This window comes from Panthera leo, chromosome F2 (genome assembly GCF_018350215.1).
Source record: "Panthera leo isolate Ple1 chromosome F2, P.leo_Ple1_pat1.1, whole genome shotgun sequence".
NCBI classification, from domain to species: domain Eukaryota; kingdom Metazoa; phylum Chordata; class Mammalia; order Carnivora; family Felidae; genus Panthera; species Panthera leo.
Window position 1 is genome coordinate 3,200,045 of NC_056695.1, and position 20,922 is coordinate 3,220,966.

At 39.7% G+C, this 20,922-nt stretch overlaps 1 protein-coding gene across 1 annotated transcript in view; it reads left to right on the forward strand.

Annotated features, from left to right (window-relative positions):
* Positions 1–3,105: 3,105 nt before the first annotated feature.
* Positions 3,106–20,922, forward strand: part of SNTG1 (syntrophin gamma 1) — a 564,503-nt gene continuing 546,686 nt past the window's right edge. The window contains exon 1 of the mRNA XM_042924327.1: positions 3,106–3,173. The gene's annotated coding sequence lies outside the window, so the exon portion shown is untranslated. The remainder of the gene's footprint in view (positions 3,174–20,922) is intronic.

The following is a 20,922-nucleotide window of genomic DNA, read 5'->3' on the forward strand; positions in this document are numbered from 1 at the left end:
ACCAAAACCCATAAAATACCTAGGAATAAACCTGACCAAATATGTAAAAGATCTGTATGCTGAAAACTATAGAAAGCTTATGAAGGAAATTGAAGAAGATACAAAAAAATGGAAAAACATTTCATGCTCATGGATTGGAAGAATATATATTGTTAAAATGTCAATACTACTCAAAGCTATCTACACATTCAATGCAATCCCAGTCAAAATTGCACCAGAATTCTTCTCAAAGCTAGAACAAACAATCCTGAAATTTGTATGGAACCACAAAAGACCCCAAATAGCCAAAGTAATATTGAAGAAGAAAACCAAAGCAGGAGGCATCACAATCCCAGACTTTAGCCTCTACTACAAAGCTGTAATCATCAAGACGGTATGGTATTGTAACAAAAACAGACACATAAACCAATGGAATAGAATAGAGACCCCAGAATTGCACCCACAAATGTATGGCCAACTAATCTTGGACAAAGCAGGAAAGAGTATCCAATGAACAAAAGACAGTCTCTTTTTAACAAATGGTGCTGGGAGAACTGGACAGCAACATGCAGAAGGATGAAACTAGACCACTTTCTTACACCATTCACAAAAATAAACTGAAAATGGATGAAGGACCTGAATGTGAGATAGGAAACCATCAAAACCCTAGAGGAGAAAGCAGGGGAACACCTCTCTGACCTCAGCCACAGCAATTTCTTATGTGACACATCCCCAAAGGCAAGGGAATTAAAAGCAAAAGTGAACTATTGGGACCTCATCAAGATAAAAAGCTTCTGCACTGCAAAGGAAACAACCAACAAAACTAAAAGGCAACCGACAGAATGGGAAAAGATATTTGCAAATGACATATTGGACAAAGGGGTAGTATCCAAAATCTATAAAGAACTTACCAAACTCAATACCCAAAAAACAAATAATCCAGTGAGGAATTGGGCAGAAGACATGAATAGATACTTTTCTAAAGAAGACATCCAGATGGTTAACAGACACATGAAAAGATGCTCAACATCACTCCTCATCAGGGAAATACAAAATCAAAACCACACTGAGATATGACCTCACGCTGGTCAGAGGGGCTAAAATGAACAAATCAGGAGACTATAGGTGCTGGAGAGGATGTGGAGGAAACGGGAACCCTCTTGCACTGTTGGTGGGAATGCAAACTGGTGCAGCTGCTCTGGAAAACAGTGTGGAGCTTCCTCAAAAAGTTAAAACTAGATCTACCCTATGACCAAACAATAGCACTGCTAGGAATTTACCCAAGATATACAGGAGTGCTGATGCGTAGGGGCACTTGTCCCCAATGTTTATAGCAGCACTTTCAACAATAGCCAACTTACAGAAAAAGCCTAAATGTCCATCAACTGATGAATGGATAAAGAAGATGTGGTTTATATATACAATGGAATACTACTTGGCAACGAGGAAGAATGAAATCTGGCCATTTGCAACAACATGGATGGAACTGGGGGGTATTATGCTAAGTGAAATAAGTCAGGCAGAGAAAGACAGATACCATATGTTTTCACTCATGTGGTTCTGGAGAAACTTAACAGAAGACCCTGGGGAGGCGAAGGGGAAAAAAAGTTACAGAGAGGGAGGGAGGCAAACCCTAAGAGACTCTTACATACTGAGAACAAACTGATGGTTAATGGGGGGGTGGGGGAGAGGGGAAAGTGGGTGATGGATGTGGAGGAGGACACTTGTTGGGTTGTATGGAAACCAATTTGACAATAAATTATATTCAAAAAAAATAAAACCAACTAAAAGCATAAAAAAAAAAACCCTCCAACAAACAAACAAAGCAAAGCCACAAGCTCAGCCCACAGTCATGGGATCGCAGGCAAGGGATCCTACAGGTGCCCGTACACGAGGGCGTGGGATTCTAGAGGGCCGTCAAGAATTCTTGCTACCATAGCCCAGAAGCTTATATACTCTTTAGGGTTCTCAACATGGCTGAGATTCAGATTTCTCTGTGGAGCTTATTAAAAAGTCATATAGGGGGCGCCTGGGTGGCTCAGTCGGTTAGGCGTCCGACTTCAGCTCAGGTCACGATCTCGCGGTCCGTGAGTTCGAGCCCCGCATTGGGCTCTGGGCTGGTGGCTCAGAGCCTGGAGCCTGCTTCCGATTCTGTGTCTCCCTCTCTCTCTGCCCCTCCCCCGTTCATGCTCTGTCTCTCTCTGTCTCAAAAATAAATAAAACCTTAAAAAAAAAGTCATATATTCATATTCATAGGCCTCTGGATAAATCTGAATCGGGTTCAGATTTGGATGCATCTGTCGAATCTGAGATGTATCTTTGATGAGCTACGAAGTTTCTCTGCAGCCAGCTGTATGCCTTTGGAACTTCTTTTGATAAGGACTGCTCTATTCAATGTGACATTTCACCTGCCTACCCTTTTATTAAAGTAGTACAAACTGAGTACTACTCAAAAGTAGTACTACTGAGTACTCAAAACTACAACTGAGTTCACGAGAGGACAAATAGCATAAACGGGAGCATTAAAAATGAAGTGGCCAAAGCTGAAACATCATTCTGGCCTTTGGAATTAGCAAGCTGTTGCCCAGGCCTGGATGTGTAGAAGCTAACCCCCTTCTCCTTCATGATAAAACCGAGTTAATAGCTATGCCTCATTAAAAATAATCACTTCATGGCATCAAATCAATACGCCATTCCTCACAAGGAGTGCTTTTAAATATTATCAATAATTTAAACTCGGAGTCTAATTCTAAGGGCTGTGGAATTGGCAGCTTATATCCAAATGCCAACTACTGGCAGATACAATGTTGGGAAGATTACCAAATATGCTTTTGTACTTTTTTTATAAACCAATTTCCCCAAAATGTGTTTTGCAGAACTCAGTCTTATAACATTAGCCATTTGGGAAATACTCAGCTATTTCCCCTCTTGATGATTCACAAGGTTTTGAGTTACTCCCAGAAATTCACAAAGAAATCTGGTAAAAATTAAATATGTTACACATGTAAATGGGATGCATGTCTTCCTTACGGATAAAGTGAACACATTTCGGTGTGTAGATTTTATTGCTTCTATTTTGAATGCTCATAGGACTTTTTATTTCTGCTTTTGCATCTAGACTGCTCTCCAGAATGTTGAGATTGCCAGAGAAGTGACATCTGAAAAGGGAAAATAATTGCTCTACCTAAATTCAGGTAAGACCGTTACTTTTCAAGAATGTGAGTGAGTTAATGAAAAAAAATAATCATTTTTCTACATGTCTATTGTAAGTTGTTTGCTTCAGTAGTAAGCTTTATGAAGCTTCTTTGCTCTAGAACCATATAACAAAATTCACTTTGTTTTTAATTTCCTGACTTCGGGAGGACAGCAGCACTCTGAACACATGGCAATGTTCAGTGGTTAGACTATGTTTGGACATCGCTTTCCACCATATTTATTTAAGCAACTGTATTAAATTTATGTTGTTCCTTCGATGAGCACCATTTAGAGGAAGGAGCAATATAAATTAGTTTTTTCTAAAGCTTGCTTCATGAGGTGAGGGGTCCATGACTTCTCATCGGGGTGAGAACTGGTGTCCCACACTGCTGTGAGCCTGCGGTCCTGGAGAAAGCGTAAATGGGTGACCATACAAGGGGGGCCTTGGCAAAATGTTGTAAAATGCTTCACAACACCAGAGTCCTGGGGATGGTCACGTTCTTTGTTGTTTATTCAGAAGAGAGGAAGAGAAAGTGGAATGAAAATTTGTGAAGTAAATGAAACATGCTTTCAGTAAGGGAACTTGAGTCATAGGCCAGGCAGGTGGAAGTTGAGTATGTCTCTGAGTTCAGCGCTAGGACAAATGTTACTTTTGGAAGGGCTCATACTCTCTTTGCTAGAAAAAGCAAAACATGGTCACGAAAGGTTAGGATTAAAGTCACTAGAGCTACTCTCCTCACCAATTTTCACAGTGTCTTTGAGTTCTTATTTCCTGTCATGCGAGCACTTGCGTTGTGGTTTCAGTGAGAATCAGGAAACTCATCGTCGTCCATTACGTTGAAAGGAATGTTAACACTGAAAGGCGTGTTGTGTACATATTGTGGTATTAAGTTATATTTAAGCGTAATATTAAAATGACAGGAATGCTTTTGCGTATATGTCCGTGTGTCACGAGGACCATAGAGCTCTAGGACCAGAAATGCGTTTGCGCAGCTGGCCTATAGATGGATTTCGCAGCCTGGGTTCTCAAGGAGTGCGGCAAGGTTCGGAGCCACTTAAGATTACAAGCAATTAGATCTAGAGTTGTTCTGGTTACTGAATATTCTAAATATTTACAAATAATATTTAATGGAAGCCGTGTAGTGCTCTATCAATCACGGCGGCACCCAGATAGGGATGGATCCCTAATACTTCCTTTCTCACCGAATCCTGATCCCTGACCACCTGAGTGCAGGTAGTCTTTGTCCTCCTCCTAAAACACAAATCATTGTCGACATTTGCATAAGCTCAGAAAATTCTAATGCACATTTTCCGAGTAAGCACAAAGAACACATTCTAGTGCAGCAGAAAATTATATTCAAGGCTTTCAAATGATTTTTCATTGCTAGACTGTGTGCATCGTTAGGTCTTTTCTTCAAATAAAATATCACAGGCAAGCCCAAAAGATGAAGGAGAGGGGTGATAAAAAAAATGTTATTGAAACAGGAGTGGGTGTTCTAGAACTACTTGGCCTCTCACCACTGCCTTTCCTTACCTCTGAATCCACTCCTCTCTCCCCCAAACCCTACAAACCTGATGGTTGTCACTGTTTCCTGGAGGCCTGTGATTCTCTGGCATTTCAGGCCTTCCTTTGGAAGCCCATGTGGAAGTGTTAACTTAAACAGAGACAGAGAGCGAACCATAGAAGCGGGAACTCAGGGGCGCCTGGGTGGCTCAGTCAGTTAAGCGTCCGACTTCGGCTCAGGTCATGATCTCCCAGTTCGTGGACTCCAGCCCCGCGTCGGGCTCTGTACTGACAGCTCAGAGCCTGGAGCCTGCTTTGGATTCTGTGTCTCCTCTCTCTGTTCCTCCCCTGCTCATGCTGTGTCCCTCTCTCTCTCTCGCAAAAATAAATAAAGATTTAAAAAAACTAAACACATAAAAGAAGTGGGAACTGCCAAAACTATGCTGTGCTCGCCAGAAAGGGGCAAGCGATTGCTCTGCAAGAGACATTGTCTGTTACCTACTGAGGTTTCCCGGTGTCAGGCCTGGCCCCTGTGTGCTTTCACTTCACCCTTGTGGAAGGCTCGCGGGACAGGATTTCAGAGTATCATACCCTGCAGATTCCGTCTGTAGCCTGAGGAAAGTTACGTATCATAAATGAAAGCAGGGAGAAAGGCGGTCAGAAGAAGAGTACTGAAAATTCATTTGAAGATGGCGGTTCCATCGTCACAGCACCTCACAAAAAATAGTTAATATTTTATTTTTAAAAATATCTCTAAATACATTTCAAACATTTTTCTATCTTCTGAGGTAGATATCTTTGCTTTCATGTTTTTTAAAAATTTTTTTAGTTTAACATAATCTGTTGGCAAGCAACACGTCTCAATTGATATTGTTTTGAGACAGGATGAGTAAAGAGGAGAAATACTAAACGTGGTCTAATAACACATAGCCGACCCACATTGCCTATTTTCTGATACTTTGTGATGAGGGAGCATAAGAGGCTGCAAACACTGCCCCTCTGCCCTCTTCCCACCCCCCTCCCCCCCCCCCCCACCCCCCAGGTGGAAAGTGTGTGATATCCCTTGGGCACTCCTGGCTGGCCAAGAACAAAGGAAAGGGGAAAAACAAATGGTTAACTGAGGGAGATCACAGTCCCACAGGGCCCGAGTCTCCATCTATTTACAAATATCTTAGTGAATCGCAAGAAAAGGGCAATCTTATCAATAGGCTAATCTCCAGAAACCTATAGACTCCGTTTCCTGGAGCCCCAACATCATCCCTCCATAGTGATGTGGGAAACAAAGGCAGAAGGAAATGGCAGACAGAACTCAATTTCCTTATAACCTGCAACCCATTGACAAATATCTGAGGCAGGCAGAGTAAATTGCTCCAAGAACTCTCTACTGTCTTAATGCTAATGCTTTGCTAGAGGGAAAAACAACCTTAGCTTGACAATAGTTAGGCCTCCAGTATCCTGTGAGTGTTCTTTACCAGACGAAAGTCTCGCTGGAAACTTCCCCTGACTTTACCTCCCCCGACTCCATATAACCAGTATATAACCAGTCCCTCCTCACGGTCCAGGGGCAGCTCTTCCGGCCACAGGTCTTATCCCCGTGCTTTAATAAAATCGCTTTTTTGCACCAAAAACATCTTCAAGAATTCTTTCTTGGCCGCCGGCTCCAGACCCCACAAATTCCACTATCACCCCAAAACCTCACCACTTGGCACATACGGGCTATTTCAAGATGACACGTCTTAACACGTACTGTCACTGGATTTTTTTCTAGTCTCTGACCCGACCTGTAGAATTTCACTTGTGCCTCCCAAGTATTCATGCTCATAGTTGTCCACATGGAAAGCTCAACGGGCTTTATGTTTGAATGGAAAACGGCCCCATGAGCAAGAGCAACCTGGATGTCCGCTGGGTGAGCAGCTGTCCCAGCCTGGTCACCTGTCCCTGCTTTGTGCCGCCTGCCCTCTCTACTTGGCTAAAGGAATTTTCCTGGGCTTTTTTTTTTTAAACTGCCAGAACGAGACTACTATAATATAAACAGTTAATATTTGAATGTATAGGTTTTATGCTATTTATGCTCGTACTGCTTTTCTGTGCTGTCAGGGATGTCTGAGCATCTGATTTTTTTCTTCTTCTTCTTGACATATTTCCAATGGTCTTTCTGCAGCCCATTCCCTTTGTGTCGCATGCTGCATCTGTTACCAGGGTGCAACATCTCTGGGCCCATTTGCCACCGGAATTATTAGTCAAACCCCCAGTCCTTTCAGTCCTCTTTGTGAGTTTAGTCATTGGCTTCAGTGATCAAACATCTCTTATTTTGGGTTTTGCTGGCTCTATTGTCTATCCTGGGTAAAGTGACACAATCAGCAAACACAAAAGAAGCTTAGCATTGAGCACAAAACTTTCTTAATGTTTTTTGGCCAAGCTATGGTCCCCATCTACCTTTTTAAACAGGGATTTGACTGAATAAGTTGCCTGTGGGAGGTGTGGCTCCTGGCCAGGGTGCAGAGCCATGGGGTGCCCTGCTGACTCCTGTTTTGGTTTTGTTTGCTTTCTGTTTTCATGAGCGTTCCAGGGAAGAAATCAGAGTCTCTTTTTGTAACCCCAGGATCTACCATCATGCCAAGAGGTATAGGGTCCCAGTAAATATTTCAGAAAAATTAATAAATTGATGAAAATATTTTTGGAGCAGCATTCTGTGCATTTCAAAGACATTCACCCATAGTTGAGAAAAACCTAGCTACATTAAAAAATGTACTCTCCTTTCCATTTCCCAGCCAGTATGAGTAGATTTCTAGTAGTTCTTGGTATTGCTTTCTTTCATGAACAGGTTAATGTAGGTTGCTTCAGTCTTGGTAATTCCATCTCCCCCTATCCTGGAAAACTCAGCAAAGAGAAGATTGGTTAATTCCGGCCACGTGAAGACTATTGGTGGCCTCTCAGGGCTCAAGGTACATAGTCATGTTATCTGTGTCTGCCTGTGAAGAAGATTCACAAGAAAATCTTTAGGTTGCCATCAGATACCTTTGGTGATATTGGAAACAACAACAAAAAGGTCTAAAGAAATGTCATAAATCTAATGACTTTAGCACTCGTCCCTGTATCACAGCTACAGAGTAATATTGGGGAAATCCTGGAGTATGGTAACCAAAATGATGGAGGGATTCAGCGCCCGCTTGGCAGAATGGACCTAGTTCATATACTGTCCACATTCTCTCAGTCCTGTCCAGGTTTTCAACTTTCGCTGCTTTCCTTGCATTGGGGCTAGAATATTCCTGGAGATGGCTCATACCATTCCCATGGATATAGAGCCTCTGCTGCCGTCGGTGCCTTATTTCCTACCAGTAGCCTTTCCTACTGCTGCGCACAAGGGCCTGTCTCGAGCATAGTCTCTGTTTTTCCCACGAAGGAGGAGCTACAGAAGCTAGAGCCCATGGTCCAGCCTAAGTGGGCCCCTGGAGTCCCCGGCTTCCCGGCATCTGCTCAGAGACACTGGTTGCCCCAGGCAGAAGTCTAAAGGATTACCAGCCCATTAGGCAAACACTGGCCAATGAGACCGGCTCAGGGGTGACTGTGGGAGGGAGAAGGGTGCCCTCAGAGAGGCCCCCGAGCACAGAGGAGCCACGCACTTGATTTAATTTGCCTTCAGGTTCACTGTGCACTAACGTTCCGTAGGTGTTTCAGAGACGTGGTGTCCCGTAGCTCTTACCAGAGTGTCATGCAGAGTCTTAACCACCCAACCACATTCCCTGTGCTTCGCCTCTTTCGACCTCCTCCTTTCCTTCTGAACTCTTGGAAACCGTTGTTTTTGTTTTGTTTTCGTTTTTGTTTCTGTTTCATCATCTCCAGGGTTTTGCCTTTTCCCAGATGTCGTGCAATAGGAATCACGGAGCGTGTCGCCTTTTCAGCCTGAATCCTTTCACTTAACAAAATGCGTTTAAGAGCCATCGTGGTTTTTTTCCGTGGCTTCCTTTTTATCCAAATAATGTGCCACGATATAGATGTACCACAGTTTATCTATTCACCTACCCCTGAAGGAAATTATGGAGAAAGCTTCCATAAACTTAAATGAAGGTTTAGTACATTGTCAGATCAGTTGGCTGGATATCTAGTAATGCCACTGCTGTATCATATGGTAAGAAGACAGAGAGTCTTGTAAAAACCAATACATTCTTCAAAAGTGGCTGTGGCACGTTCCATTCTTACCAGCAGTGAAGGAGATCTCCTACTGTTCCACATCCTTGTCAGCGAATGATACTGTCAGTTCTAAAATTTCGTGTGTTTTTGTAAATATTTAGCTTCTCTAGTGTCTTTTTAAAAATTAGGAACCAGGACATTAGCACGCCTAAAAAATATACTCTCATAGTGAGTAGAGACATTTCCCGCCCCCAAAACAATAGAGCTTATTAACACAGTATCAAACAAATATACATCAGGAGGGATATTTGGTGGGGGACACAGACATGAAAGAGTTACTAACAAAATCAAAGTAGTCATAAATTCCAAATGGACAAAAGACCTAAGTGGGTAAAATAGGTGATGGGGATTAAGGAGGGCGCTCGCAGAATGCTGGTGAGCACTGGGCGATGTATGGAGGTGTTGAAGCACGATGTTGTCCACCCGAAACTAACATGACAGTGTATGTTAACTAACTGGAATTTAAAGAAAAACTTTCAAAACTTTTCAACTTCAAATTTAAAGAAAAACTTTTCAATTAAAAATAATAAATCTATGTGTGTCAAACAGAAAAAAAAAGTAGTCATAATTAGTGGGAAGTTTTATGAAGGAAAGACTAAGTGGCCCCTGGAGAAACCAGATGAGATTCCTTATTCTTCCCCTTGCCCCTCTTGTCTCTCCCCCTTCTTGTTTTCCTCCTCCTTCTCCCTTTCCCTCCCTCCCCCCCCCAAAACTGAGAACCTGGAGGAAATTTTAGGGGTGCCTAACATTTAAGCTTTAGAACAAACAAATTTGAAAATGCAATTATAAATAACACAAAATAATGCCTAGATGAACAGATTCAATATGAGGCCTTTTCATCAACTCATGGTATGTACACCTCGTCAATACTTGATCAACAACCTCTCAGCAAACTGTGGGCACATAATTTCTTTGGACATTTCTTACTCTTGAAATACCAGCTGTTCGTAACATCCACAACCACTCACTCTTCCTGTATTTTCACCTATGTTCTGATGATTATTTTGGTTCTTCCTATCTTGGTCTATTTTTGAACTGAAAAAATCTATATCTTGATCTATATCTTCAACTGAAATCAAGAGTTAGATACTTAACTGACTGAGCCACCCAGGCACTCCTGTATGGACTAATTCTTTCCAAGAATGTTTTTTACTCTAGTAAAAGCCTCCTTATCGTGTAAGAACCAAACACAAATCCTACCACCTTCCACAAATTTTTCAGATGTCCCAATCCTAATTAATTATTCTTTTCCTATACACATACATGATGACATTTTAGATTATTTCTGTCTGTTTTCCCTACCAAATTGTGAACTCCTGAAGGGAGCGTATTGGATTTACTCTATTACTAACAATACCGTTTAGTCCAGCTAAATTTATCCAGCCTGTCAGAACCAGGAGTCTCCAGTCTCTATTGGTGGCAACTGCCCCGGGCACGATTTCCAATTATCTAAATCTGGCTCAGATTCCATGTCTCTACACATCTTCTCGCCTCCCATCTCATTTGTCTGTCCCTTGCACCCCTCAGATACTATGTCTAGCTATTTGGACATGAACTTTGTGTTTGATTTTCCTAATGGACTTTAACATAAATTTGACCCCTGGTTATTTTAATTATCTTGATATAATTCTAGCATTCTTGTTTTTGCACATACTAAAGCTCCAGGAGCAACCATTTGGCTAGCATTTTCATTGTTCCACATCTATAAATAGGCAAAGAGGGAGGCTCAGGAGAGTTCATAAGGTGCTATTTGCATACCATACATTCTCATTATTTTTTTAATTGAATTGAGTTTAACTGGCATTTACAACATTCATTGATTCAACAAGTTAACATTTTGAGTATTTAGAGAAGAAAATAACACTAGTACAATGAATATTGGTTAACAGGTTTTTAATTTCTTTTTTAAACTAGGTGAGAAAATGCAAAATTCAAATCTGTAAGCTTTTTTACTGATGGATAATACTTAGTGACAGATGTATAAAAAATGAGATGCTTTTGAATTATATTACCTTTTAGTCTTTTACAAGTCCAATTTGGATGTTTCCACATATTAATTTTTAAATAACACTGGAGAAAAATCAACAGTTTGAGAAGAGGCCAGTTGGCCCAATGAAGAAACACAGTTCCATTGAAATGAATGTCATGTCACAATACAAGAATTATTGTGCTATTTAAAAATGAAGCCAGATTTTCAAAATTATCCTACACCTGTGTGTCACAGTATATAATTCCTGAACTCTGTGGAGCAAAGTGGTAACATTTGAATAAGAACATAAGATTGTTTTATAAAGTTAGATCAAAATGAACAAACTCTTTATTTTAAAAACAAATGACATCTACAAAGTGAGAATCCTGGTCTAAATTGCTATGTATTGAAGAGACAGAGAGAAATGAATATATAATATTCACCTGTCATTTGTATGGCACTTCATATATATTTTTTTTAATTTCAGTGCAGCATCCAGCTTTTGATATATGGATGGCAGGTTTTGTTATTGCCAGTGGCATTTCCCCTAATCTATATATTGAGATAATGGCGGATCAAGAATTGCCTCTTCAGGATTCAGTTAACTATCCAATATTTTTTCACTGCATGGCCCGACTATATTTATTAGTTCAGAGTATGAAGAATCTGAGGAATGAGTCCTCAGTTAAATAACATTATTAATGAAGATGAAATGGAAGAGATCAACATATAAAATATGGGTAGATGTTACTAAATGAAAATTATTTTATGATTATGTCTGATAAAAATGGCCCCAACCATAACAAGAAAATATTTTTTCTTGAAAAATATGTGTCCACAGACACACACAGACACCCACCTCTTAGAATTACTTCACACTCTCTTGGTTTCGCCTATGTCTTTTGGTCACTGATTCCAATTTCAGTCACTCCTACAGTGGTGACGTCTATCTGGACTTGGAAATAGTTTATGCAGGTACAAGTCACCAGCTCCTTATCTTCTTTCTGCATGTTGTACCCTTCAGCTTTTGTCTCCTTCCTGGACATTTCTGAGTGAGATGAGACATCAAAAAAAAACAAAAACAAAAACAAAAGCAAAAACAAAAACAAAAACCCAGAAGTACTATGGAGTTGACGATCCACAAGACAAGTCTTTGACCAAGTGGGGGGCCAGACTCAATGGATGCCTTCTTTTCTCCTCTTTCCTCAGAGGCACTGTCCCGAGAAACTCAACATTCACGAGCGCTTCATACCAAGTGGTGGCCAACTCTGGACCAGATCCTTTTACCCTTTCATCCCAGAAGGTCATAATTCCTAATCTGTCCAGTCTCCCCACCTTTCCTGATCTCCTGAACCTTCCAACTATTGTCTCTACTATTCACTTTGGCCAGCAGCAGAATCTGTATCTCTTCAAGTGCCATGAATACTCCCTTCACCCTCATGCTCCAGTTCTAACCTGGACGTCCCCTGGGGACAATATTTCCTCTGCAGACTTCTCAGATGTGATTGCCTCTTGTACGGCTCAAGAGCCACTAGACCTGGAGGCGGGCATGTGTTCACCTTGCTCCTCTTTGCTCGTTGCTTCCCTGATTTGTTTCCTCTTCCTTTTCTTTTTTTTTTTTTTTTTTTTAATTTTTTTTTTCAACGTTTTTTATTTATTTTGGGACAGAGAGAGACAGAGCATGAACGGGGGAGGGTCAGAGAGAGAGGGAGACACAGAATCGGAAACAGGCTCCAGGCTCCGAGCCATCAGCCCAGAGCCTGACGCGGGGCTCGAACTCACGGACCGCGAGATCGTGACCTGGCTGAAGTCGGAGGCTTAACCGACTGCGCCACCCAGGCGCCCCTCCTCTTCCTTTTCTTATAGACTGCTGCTCCTTTGCAATGCATTCCGTCAGATTTTATTGCTAATATACACGATGATACCATCTACTGAAACGTGGACACTGTTGCTCATTCACTAAAGATGTTAGCATCTGTCTAATGGTGTTTTTCTACACGATTTGGGCAGTCACTGTGTGTTAGCATTTATGTAGAAGATCTGAAACTCTGAGCTTTCAGGTCTCCACCTCTTCCCTTTCAGTCATTTGTCCCTCTTCCACAACCACCAGTTCTGTTAATTTCTAAGAGTGCATTGTCGCCTTTTGCTGTACCATCACTAAAGTCTGTTTTTTGACTCTATGTGCTACCTTTACAATTCCCTTACTTTAGTGACTCTATATTAGAGTTTGCTGAGGACTTCTAATCCATCAACCTTTTACCCTTATCACTGTCTTTCACGGGTTATGTCTTCTCATTCATCTTATCTAACTTGGATTCCATAATGCGTCAGTGTAGTATCGATCGTGCATCTATTTTTTTTTACCTTTCTTTCCTTTTCTAATACTCACTGGGAAAAACCTTAACCAACGTTAAAATATCTTCCTATCTGCTTACCCAAGTAGCAGAATAGGGTAAAGGAAAACATACGCTCATGCTGGTAAGTCCACTTTTAATTTTTGAGTCCAAACCTCAGTCAACTCATAACTATCACTTGTTAGTAATCATTTGTCTCAGTTGGCTCTTTAGATCTTCATTCTCCCCAAAACTTTCAGCAAGCCTCCCCCCATCATTTATATCTAATAATCTTGCTTTCACTTTACTATAAGAGAAGCAATAAGAAGTAAATTGCCTTGTCTGTTTCTGAGGAACTCTGACAAACTGCCTGCATCCCTACCTATCTCTCTCTTGTTACTGTGAATGGAATGTTTATGCTCCCATCTGAGCCCCACACTCTTCCTTTTCATATTGGATTCCATCTTTCTTCACCAGCTTAAGGACTTTCCTCCTGAATTATCCAAGTGTCTCCTTCTGTTCTATTTCTGTGTTTCCATCACAATATAAACATGGCTGTGTCTGAAAATTAACAATAAAACCCCTCCTTTAATTCCACTTATTATCCCTCTAGTGTAGTCTGAAAGTTCTGTTTTCCTCAAATTGTCAAACTCCTCAAAGTAGTTGTAACTATTCCGTGTTTCCAAATATTCATATGTTAGTCATTCCTGAAACTGTTATTCATTTATTCACTCCTGAAACACCATTCCACTGAAACCCTTCTTATAGAGGTCTAATATATATATTTTACCCCTTTATTCTCCATTTAAAATATCCTCCCTCATGCCTCATTAATTCAATACCATTGATATTGCGTTTAAAGATCGTTTCAACAATATACATTGGAGCCCCAAAGGCAAAGCAATGGCTATAGTTGCTATAATATTGAACATCTTGAAAAACAATGTTAAAATGCTCTCAGTTCAGGTTTAAATATATTTTTCATGGAATTTATGAGTTTTTCTTTTTTTCCTCATGATTATTTATTCTCATGAGGTTCTCAATTTTTACCAATATTTTAAAACTGTGACTGTTCAATTTTAGTGTAACAAAGAACACTTTGAGGCTTTTTTTTTATTCAAGTAGATAGTTTTGTGACATTAATTTTTCTGAGGATGATCAATGCCTTTCATAAAGTGATGAAGTTGTAAAGTGTGCTTAGGAAATACTTGTAGCTTGTGTTGAAAGTTGTATCTCTAGATTTAGACTGCAGAGGTCAAAAGTTGATGTCGTCATTCACCAGCTATCAGACCTCTGACAACTTCTTAACCCTCTGACTCTTAGTTCCCTCATAGGTAATAGGGTTATGGAAAGAATAAATGGATAATTCAAGTGAAGTGTTCAATGTAACATCCATCAAATATTAAGCAAATAATGTTACTAAATGGATTTAAATACTAAATCTTTCACTTTAAAGCTTATAAATGATTTTTTCAAAGTGCTGTATTTAAACTTTTATTTAATTTTTGTACTAGCCCTGTGAGGAGATGGTATTCCTTGGCTCATTGTATAGCTGATAAAATAAAAAATAGGAAGCATCAAATTGTATATAGCCATTTCGGTATAAACTCATAATGCAATTGTTTCACAGAATTTGTACATTTGGACCATTTGCCACACTTTTGCTCTGTGCTCAAAAGCAATCCTGAGTAATACCATAGTGTTAAAGAAGGCATTTTTTTAAGTTTATGAAGGGTAATTTGAGGGACACCTGGGTGGCTCAGTTGGTTAAGCGTCTGACTTCCGCTCAGGTCATGATCGTGTGGTCTGTGAGTTGGAGCCCCGTGTTGGGCTCTGTGCTGACAGCTCAGAGCCTGGATCCTGCTTCGGATTCTGTGTCTCCTTCTCTCTGCCCTTCCCCCTCTAGTGCTCTGTCTCTCTCTCAAAAATAAATAAAATTTAAAAAAAAGGAATTGTAATTTGACACAAGCACCATAGTTAGGGAAGGTAAATTGATATCTATAGTAAGTATCTATTCCACAAAGAGCCAAATGTTCCCCCTTCCATAATGACAGCAGTCCAATATAAACAATCTGCCACCTGTCAGCTAGCTGATCACCCCAGGAAATGGTGTCGTATTAGCAGTAGCTGTATCCAGTTCAGCCTGGATGAGTGGAAACCCATGTTGTTCAGCCCATGAATGGCCTCCATCACTGCCTCCATGACCATTTTGTTCACTAGCGCATGGGATATAACAGTAATGGCTGGGGAAAGAGACTAAGTGATATCAACAGAATGGGTTGTCCTATCCTTATTAAAATATTCCTCTGCTGAAGTCACTTGTTGGAAATCATTCAAATATCTTCACATTCTACACCATCCTAGATTGGACCACCCATATCCCCCTTTCCCAGACCTCCTTGTCAAGATATTCCTGTCATACTTCTTCAAATTCTTAACCATTCACCCAAGCCATTAGCCTCAGCACACAAATCAATCAGATTGTAAATCATCTCTTCTTCCAGGCAAAGCGAGCAACCAGGTAGGTATACTGATCCAAATTCTGCCCACCGGTAATATTTTACTTTATTATTGTCTTCAGGACTCTCCTAGAATGAGGGTGTAGCACCCCATCTGTCTACCTTTGCGTAGTGTCTATAATATCACACAACTACACCTATAAACCAAGCCTGGGTTTTTTCATTCTCAACCAACGTCATCAAAGGGAACTCCTCATAAGGCCACAGATGCAGGCTGGGAGAGAAGCGAGCATAGCAGGATGGGGACAATGAGCATTAGGCCACTTCTTTATGCTGTCTCAAGGCTGTCTTTGGAAAAACTTCTGTTGTGGGAATGATGGGATGTACATTCCAAGAACAGGAGAAGAGGTGTAGAGCTTCTAGTAGCCTGGGTCCAGCTTATAGGCCGGTCAACTAGCCCTCATGTTCTCACATTTATGTCCTCCAATAACCAGGGACACTATAAGACCATGCCAGAATGCTGTGTTAATTCTGTTTGCATCTAGTTACTTTGTGATATAATATTAGGTATATATATATATATATATGCACACACACACACACACACACACACACACACAGTAGAATTGAATATTGAATATATTTCAGAAGAAAAACAATTTTGAGTAAGTATGAATATTGAATATTCTAGGCATAACATATCATATCTTCACAAAAAAAGTATAAAAATAAAAAGGGAAAGGATCTTAAATTGCTATTGGTAGTAGATCTAAGAATTGATGTTCTTGGAATCCCCATTCTAGATTCTAATCTAAATAAAATTCTAATCTAAGTTAGTTTGCCTCTAGAGCACGTGTGAGTGGAGGTTATTTAGTGAACAGCGGGAGCATCTTTGATTATGTTAGGGGTATTTCCGATTTTCCATTTGAAAATTAAATGATCCATAACATTTATTTGGTGGCTTTCATTCATTCACCCATTCAAAAGTATGTGTTGAATACTCATCAGGTATACTAGGTTCTCTGTCAACCATAGGCATTCAAATATGAATGAGCTATAAATCACTGCCTTTATGGAGCTTGTGACTAGTGGATTTAACTGAGTGTTTCTAGAGGTAGGTCAGCAATCCGATTCTGATTCCTCCTAGAACAATTTTATGTTTCACTGTATAAGATGCCAGGTCTGGTGCAAAATTCAGCTTCTCACTGTGTTTTACAGTCTTCACCTTCCTATATCAAAGAGGGCAGTGGGAATGAAGAAGGGTTCCCATGTTCCATGAAACATGTTCCATGTTTTCAGTTCTTAGGGTTACCATGTAGGTTAATTTTTATTCAGCGTGTCAAAAAAATAAAATGAAATTTTGAAGTTATCTTCAAAAGACAGCTTTTTATGTCACAAACTCACAAACTCGAACTCATCCTACCTGCCCTACTCAATTAATAAGTAATAGCTGTGTACAATTAAAATAAAGACATAGTCATTTAAGTCTGCTGTTGGTGCCATCACTAATCAGTAAGGGTGTGACCACTTCCAATCAGCTTGAATGCATAGCTCTAGTTGATTTACCTTTTCTCTGAGAAAATGAGTAACGAATTGGCTGTAACTAACAGGTCATCAATCAAATGGATGTTCTTTTCCATTTGAAAGTCTGAGAAAAATATAGTCACAGAAAGTACTCTTTGTTTCTGTAGTTGCCTGTGTGATACAGTGGTGCATTGTTTCAATCAAGCTTCTTGCACGCTCTTGTAGAAGATTTGTCAGCCAGTTTAATGCTTCCTGTTGACAGACACAGCAAGATTCTGCACACATCACAGAAGTGCTATGCCTGGTCATTTGGGGCAAGAGCTATTAGCAACACAGTGTAACAGGCTCCAAGTGATGAGGTGGCCACCTGCTCACTCTTTCAGTAGACGAAGCCAGGTAGCTAGAATATCTGTAGGAAAAAGGTGCAATGACAAGATAATAAGAGTAAATTGGGCTTAGATGGAATGGTGCAATTATACTACAAACAGCTTGCCTTTCATTGCCAATAAACCATGCTGGGTTAGAGTATTTTCTAGATAGGCAGCTTATTTTTCTGTTACTGCTCTTTTTTTTTTCTTTTTTCAAATTTTACCATTTCAGTATTTTTCTGTTTTCATCTGTCTCGCCATACATCATAAATACTCATTTCTTTGAAAGCTCATAGGTCTATGGAACTTTTTGTCAAAAACATTAGGGTGGGATTTTTTTTTTTAAATATATTACTGTGATTTTTCAGGGGACAAAAGTCTCTCTGATGTCAAACAAGCTGCAGTATATGTAGCTGTTTGGTAATGGAAAGAAGACCAAGATTTTATCCTAAGAATGATTTTTATTCTCACTTTTGTTTCATCGGAATCAACATTGTAGGACAAAGGGAGAAGAATGCTTTGCTAATTTCTATTAATTTTGAAACAGTGAGTTCTTGGCATAGGTTGTCCCAGTATGCCAGATCAATCAGTATTATTCAGTTTATTCACAAGAGCAATTTGAAATAGCTTGGCAAATTACTTACTCTGCCGTCTTTGGTTAATTAGCTTCAAATGATATTGAAAAAGCCATATCTCTAATGCAGAATTATGAGGGGGAAATTATTCTTGAGATGAGACCAGTGACACTACTGGCTATTAAATGTTTGTACTTTCAATAAATTAGTGTGTACCCGAGATGTCCAAATCACATATTGCCACATCATTTTACCTCCCAGTATTACTGGATGCACGGAGTTAGAGAAGACAAGGGGATGGCTAAGTGTGGCCCGTTTTGTCCAGAGACGGCCAGTCTAGGACAAGCCATGGAGAGTCTGAGTACAAGCGTGACACTCATGCTGGGCACAGCAGAAAATCACAACAAATTTTTTTGTTTGTTTTAGAAGAAACCAGAAACAGTTTGGCGTCAATATGTTCTACTACCTGGGATGAAGGAGTCTTCTTATTCATCTACTCATTCATCTACTTCATGAATTTGAGAAATTTGCTTCTTTTCTTTGAGCCTTAGTTGTGTCATTCCGTTGGAAGTTAGCCTCTTTCCATTGCTAAATTCTTTTTATTTTTCCCACTGTTAAGTTCTAATTATGCTTAGCCCAAACGTTACGGTGTGCCTGGGCACGGGCATGGGATTACCTCTGACAGAAATATACAAATTTATTCATGTCTTTTTCTTCCGGTGTGTTCCCTCTATTTATGTACCATATTAACAAAAGAGCTAAATTTGTACTCTGCCTCAAATACCAATACCTATAATCAGGTAAAGCGAGCAATGAAGGCAGAATCGGCTAATCTATTGTAAAACTGAGCTACATGTTTAATATGTAAGAAAATACTAAACTATTGGTTTTAATTTGGAGACTTCCCTGTGGTTTCAATGTGTTTTTTATCATTTGAAAGCTCAATATTTTCCCTCAAATACAGATTATATTCAGACAGTGACATTATTTTAAGTACTTTGCTAAAGCCTTCAAGCACTCCATCTTCCTTCTTTGAATATAAAGGTGAAGTTCCTTGGTCAAAACATGCACCGGTATAGTTTATTGAAAACACAATTGTTCCCATTTCGGTGCCGTTGGAGTTTAGAAAGGGATAGAGGATATGTCTAGTAACAAAAATATATGAGTTATTGTAATTGAATGAGTATCTTTCATGAATGCAGACTACTAGTGGCTCTATACATGATGTCTTTGATGATCTGAAGAGGAACAAGATGGCAGAAATGAAAGTCTAAGAAAAGATTCCAGGGCCTTATTGGGGAATAGACCACAGTCTAATAAATGAACAAGATCTGTTTTCAAATGAGCTTTTATGCATTTTAGTTAAATCTAGAAACGGCTTAGAATTTCAAAGCATAATGAAAATATTACTTTAAAACCACTAGAAACTTTATTTTCCACCCTTGTCCTAATTAGATACGGTTGCACGTGTTTTAGTTACATATTGTTACAAGTTCGACAGTTGTCTAACCTATATCAAGAAGTTAGAAGAAATACCCATTTTTACACTGAGATGGGACAAATATCACACCCTGAACCGAAATTTGTTGGCTTTTCTCGGCGAGGGAAGAATACCAGTAACCAACTTGCTTTAAGTGGATAATCTATTCAATTAAAGTCTATTTTTGTAGAATCGCCTCCTTGTAATCTACTTTGTCTCTTGCCCTTAAAATTGTTCACTGCATACCTTTTACTGTTAAATTTGTTGCTTGAATTTAGGTGATGAGCCAAAAGACGTGCTGTAGACTATTCCTTATGAGATCAGCCAGAAAATGTTATTTATTTTCAATGTGAAAAAAGTTTTAATAATGAAAATCTTGCCATTGACTGTAAAACGGTATTTATTTCTAAAATATGGGTCAGATTCCAATTTAGTAAGTTCTTCAAGAAATATCTGTAAAATATGGTATACCAAAGCAGGAAAATTTTAGTTTAGACATTAGAAAAAAAATTGATTCACCATGCCAACACATAAAGAAATGCATGCATATTTGCATCTTTGATTTGAGTTTTATTAGTATTTTATAAAACCTTCTTAGTAACAGTAAGTTTCTGTTGCTGTCATGGCAATAGAATTTTATCTATACTTTTATTTTAGGACTTTGTTATCTACTACTGTGTAATAAATTAGCACAAACTTAATGGCTTACAACAGCACGTATTTATTATCTCAAAGTTTCGGTGGGTGGGGGGTGGGGAATCTGACACAGCTTGGCTGGGCCCTCTGCGTCCAGGCTTTCACAAGGCTTCAGTCTACGGGTTGGCCAGAGCTGGTGTCTTGTCTAAAGCTCGCAGAGTCGTTTAAGAGGCTCCCATTTATTTCTAAGTTACTCACTCAGGACCTCTCTCTGAACAAATTAGATAAACGTAAGAAGGGATTAATTAACTTAAAACACTTAAAACTATATACGTAAGAAAGATAAAGGGGAATTTATCACACTGCAGATGACTGGTCTTGGAAATGCTTTGAGAGACTCAGAGGTGCCTCCAGGATTCTGAGGAACGGCATACATAGCAGCTGTTGAAGGAAAACAACAAACAGCAAAATGCTTTTAGCTTTAATAAATTTGCTGTTCAGATGGAGACTCTCCACTAGTCAGTCAGCAGGTAAATGCCCTTTCAAGTTCTTCAGAAAAATGCATGTTCTAAAGCCATCATGAAGCCTTGACATTGTCATCCCATCAGATCAACCAAGAGGATCCACTCCCAGGAAGTTAGTGTAAAAGACTCTTCCAGAGTTTCTAATAAGACACTGTTTTTAAGAGTTTAGCTACCAAGATTAAATC